The sequence below is a fragment of the Corythoichthys intestinalis genome, chromosome 4 (genome assembly GCF_030265065.1).
Source record: "Corythoichthys intestinalis isolate RoL2023-P3 chromosome 4, ASM3026506v1, whole genome shotgun sequence".
Taxonomy (NCBI): Eukaryota; Metazoa; Chordata; class Actinopteri; order Syngnathiformes; family Syngnathidae; genus Corythoichthys; species Corythoichthys intestinalis.
In genome coordinates, this window is record NC_080398.1 from 31448948 (window position 1) to 31453851 (window position 4904).

A 4904-nucleotide genomic window follows, 5' to 3' on the forward strand; every position below is an offset into this window, starting at 1 on the left:
TTCTATTTTGGTTTAATCTGACCATAACACATTCTCCCAGTCCTCTTCTGGATCATCCAAATGCTCTCTAGCGAACCGCAGACGGGCCTGTATGTGGACTGGCTTCAGCAGGGGGACACATCTGGCAGTGCAGGATTTGAGTCCCTGGCGGCATGTTGTATTACTGATAGTAGCCTTTGTTACTGTGGTCCCAGGTCTCTGTAGGTCATTCACTAGGTCCCCCGTGTGGTTCTGGGATTTTTGCTCACCATTCTCGTTATCATTTTGACGCCACGGGATGAGATCTTGCATGGAGCCCCAGATCGAGGGAGATTATCAGTGGTCTTGTATGTCTTCCATTTTCTAATAATTGTTCCCACAGTTGATTTCTTTACACCAAGCGTTTTACGTATTGCAGATTCAGTCTTCCCAGGCTGGTGCTGGTCTACAATTTTGTCTCTGGTGTCCTTCGACAGCTCTTTGGTCTTGGCCATAGTGGAGTTTGGAGTGTGACTTACTGACGTTGTGGACAGGTGTCTTTTATACCGATAATAAGTTAAAACAGGTGCCATTAATACAGGTAACAAGTGGAGCCTCGTTATTCCTCGTTATACCTCGTTAGAATAAGTTCGACCTCTTTGACAGTCAGAAATCTTGCTTGTTTGTAGGTGACCAAATACTTATTTTCCACTCTAATTTGGAAATAAATTCTTTAAAAATCAAACAATGTGATTTTCTGTTTTTTTCCACATTCTGTCTCTCATGGTTGAGGTTTACCCATGTTGACAATTACAGGCCTCTCTAATCTTTTCAAGTAGGAGAACTTGCACAATTGGTGGTTGACTAAATACTTATTTGCCCCACTGTATATCATTTTAAAAAGGTGTCATCGTAAATAGTGTCTCTGTTAACTCTATGGCTGCCATTGAGTGGGATGGAGCGGCTCACTGGTAGAGTAGTTGTCCCCCAACCCAGAGGTTGTGGGTTCGATTCTCTGCCCTGATGAACTCGCCTAAGTATCCTTGAGCAAGATACTGAAGCCGACATTGCTCCTGGTGCTGCGTCACCAGTAGGTAGATGGCAATGTAATGTAAAGCGCTTTGAGCACCTTTCAAGGTGGAAAAGCGATATACAAGTATAACACCATTTACCACTGATGGTCCTAGATGCCCTTTCATTTTAAACTGGGAGAGGCCCAGAAACCACAGCTTTGCAGCCAGTCTTTCTGATTTTTGGGGCATTTACAGGTCACTTTTTGTTCATTTTAGGGCATTCACAGGTCACTTCCAGTTGGGTTTGAGTCAGTACCTATTAATTTGGGGAGATTTCCGAGTCACTTCCTAGTCTGTAAAACAAAATGAACAGAAAGTAACCCATAAATGCCCGAAAATTAATAGGAAGTGACCCATAAATACCCCAAATTCAACTGAAAGTGACTGAAAATCTACCGCAAATGACCTGAAATGCCCCATATCAAACTAATTGCCATTGATTGTCATAGACGTCCAATCGGTTTGGACGAAAATGGATTTGACGTCTACCATTGATAAACAGCAGAAGGATGAAAATAGCTTGTCTTTCTGTTTATTAGTCGTTATGTAGAATGATTTCCTGACCAATGTATCGATAATTGTTGTATCGCCATATCGTGAGATCATCGTTATCGTAGGCTTTGTATCACAAGTTGTATCGTATCGTGGGAGACAAAGAGGTTCCCACTCCTATTCCTGATGGTGTTTCCATCCACTCCCGTAGACAATAAAATACGATAATATTTTACTTGTGGTCACCCACTTGTTATCATGTTGTCTTCCCATGTCGAGAGGGCAGAAAGATGCAGTATTTCCCTATTGTGGTTTTTCAGGGTTTTTAGTGAGTGATGCCACTCCAGCGCCATTGAAGTCAATGGTAAAAAAAAAATGGAAACGGAAGTGTTGGCAGACATAAAAAAGTAAAGCGGAAGTACCTCGGAAACTTGTCTATAGCTTTGTACTTTCATGTTTTTGCAGTGTTTGAACTAGATCTAGAAATGTTTGGCGGCCCGGCGGTTTTATAAAGCACTGTACCCTGAACTATATAATTATTTTCAAACGCAGAAGCAAATGTTTGCAAATTCCTGATTTTGATAAGTTGCAAAGACAGTCAGTATGCTTTCATCAAGGACTACAGAAATCAAAGTCTTTTCTGTCAACAATGTCTCTAAACAATTACTCAATAATTATATTTGTCGTCGACTATTTGATTTAATTAATTTTTGAAGAGTGAATTAAGAAATTAAGAAAGTGTTGTTGGACTTAAATACAGTTGTGGTCAAAGGTTTACATACACTTGTGAAGAACAGAATGTCATGGCTCTCTTGAGTTTCCAGTTATTTCTACAACTCTGATTTTTCTCTGATAGAATGATTGGAACAGATACTTCTTTGTCACAAAAAAACTACATGAAGATTGGTTCTTTTATGACTTTACTATGGGTGAACAGAAAAAAGTGATCAAATCTGCTGGGTCAAAAATATACATACAGCAGCGCTAATATTTGGTAACATGTCCCTTGGCCATTTTCACTTCAATTAGGCGCTTTTGATAGCCATCCACAAGCTTCTGGTTGAATCTTTGACCACTCCTCTTGACAGAATTGGTGCAGTTCAGTTAAATTTGATGGCTTTCTGACATGGACTTGATTCTTCAGCATTGTCCACTAGTTCTCAATGGGGTTTAAGTCAGGAGTTTGGGAAGGCCATTCGAAAACCTTAATTCTAGCCTGATTTAGCCATTCCATTACCACTTTTGATGTGTGTTTGGGGTCATTGTCCTGTTGGAACACCCAACTGCGCCCAAGACCCAATCTTCGGGCTGATGACGTTAGGTTATCTTGAAGAATTTGAAGGTAATCCTCCTTCTTCATTATCCCTTTTACTCTCTGTAAAGCACCAGTTCCATTGGCAGTAAAACAGCCCCACAGCATAATACTACCACCACCGTGCTTGACGGTAGGCATGGTGTACTTGGAGTTAAAGGCCTCGCCTTTTATCCTCCAAACATATTGCTGGGCATTGTGGCCAAACAGCTCGATTTTTGTTTTGTCTGACTACAGAACTTTCCTCCAGAAGGTCTTATCTTTGTCCATGTGATCAGCAGCAAACTTCAGTCGAGCCTTAACGTGCCGCTTTTGGAGCAAGGGCTTCCTTCATGCACAGCAGCCTCTCAGTCCATGGAGATGCAAAACACGCTTGACTGTGGACACTGACACCTGTGTTCCAGCAGCTTCTAATTCTTGGCAGATCTACTTTTTGGTGATTCTCGGTTGAATCTTCACCCCCCTGTCCAATTTTCTCTCAGCAGCAGGTGATAGCTTGCGTTTCCTTCCTGATCGTGGCAGTGACAAAACAGTGCCATGCACTTTATACTTACAAACAATTGTTTGCACTGTTGCTCTTGGGACCTGCAGCTGCTTTGAAATGGCTCCAAGTGACTTTCCTGACTTGTTCAAGTCAATGATTCGCTTTTTCAGATCCATGTATGTATATTTTTGACCCAGCAGATATGATCACTTTTTCTGTTAACCCATAATAAAGTCATAAAAGAACCAATATTCATAAATGTTTTTTGTAACAAAGAAGTATCTGTTCCAATCACTTTATCGGAGAAAAATCAGAGTTGTAGAAATAACTGGAAACTCAAGAGAGCCATGACATTATGTTCTTCACAAGTGTATGTAAACTTTTGACCACAACTGTATGTGTAACATTGGTTGAGATTCCCTATTCTTAACCAGTACTTGTTTTTCACCACACTCCTTGAATGCACCACGTCACATAATAATAAGTCACATTGCACCAATTATCCAATCACCAGTCACCTAAGCACTATATAAGCTTCCTTGACTCCTCTCCCTTCAGTCGTGTGGGAGAGAAACCAAGGACAAACAGCTGCAGGTCAGTCTCAAATGCTTTTTGATGCATCCAACCAACTGTACTTTTCAATCTTGTTTAAAGGCTGTTTTATGACTTCTAGAACCAGACCTTTTTATTTGTGTTGGAGACCTTTTTAGTGTGTGTGCTCAACTACCTCCAAGTGAACTGGTGAGTCTGAATTTTTCAATCTGTGGTTAGCGGATTAGCCACCATGCTAACTTACGCTACCTTATGTGTTCATGTGATTTTCGGTGTCTGTTGGTGCTTTATTTTTGTATTTCTGTATGTTAGCAGGCTAATGCTAATGCTAACATAGTATTGCATTTAGTCATTGCAATTGTTTAAATGGGTTGGTTGGTCCATGCAGGCCACGTGGTCCTGCCCTACCTTGGGACTACTCCAATAAAAGGATGGCGAGTTAGAAATCGAGCCTGTGGTACTTTTCTTGTCTTCAACACAATTGTCAAGTCAGGTAGGAAGCTCTGCAGCATATTTCTTCCTACCACTCAAGCTAAGCACTCCCAATATCAATTCAACCTCTGATACCTCAAGCAGCGCTACGGGACAACATTTACCTTCCTCATTCATAAACCTGAAGGCATTCATACTTGGCGGTTCAAGATATAAAGAATATGGGCTGAAACCCGGTTTAACTTTTCACGTCATGCGTCATTGTGTTAATGCATTTGGACGTGCCAATTGTGTTGTTGTATAGTTTATGCGCGGTGACCCCCCTCAAGCGCGTTGAGTCACTGCTTCGACGAGGTCGCTGTCCTTCGGTTCCTTGTGAGTCACCATGCCACTGTGGCGGAATTCAGCATGATCATATAAGTATAGTGGATCCTACAAATCCATTTGGAGTTGAACTAATATGTACTTCTACTCAGTAGCTGCCATTAGCTGAATTGTCATTACCCATAGTAATTCATAAAACCAAAATTTGGAAAAACTGGTAATGGAAATGCCTGAAAACACTCTAATATAGCTAAAAAGCTTTTACACTTTGAGTTTT

General features: G+C 41.0%; 1 long non-coding RNA gene across 3 annotated transcripts; it reads left to right on the forward strand.

Annotated features, from left to right (window-relative positions):
- The first annotated feature begins 3883 nt into the window (after positions 1-3883).
- On the forward strand, positions 3884-4539 carry LOC130914923 (uncharacterized). Of its 3 annotated transcripts, none has more exons than XR_009063021.1 (4): positions 3884-3913; positions 3993-4060; positions 4260-4364; positions 4445-4539. It is a non-coding gene; the product is annotated as an uncharacterized LOC130914923 (long non-coding RNA). The 3 variants fall into 3 exon arrangements; XR_009063020.1 differs by having other exon boundaries at positions 4448-4529; XR_009063019.1 differs by having other exon boundaries at positions 4260-4516.
- Positions 4540-4904: the final 365 nt, after the last annotated feature.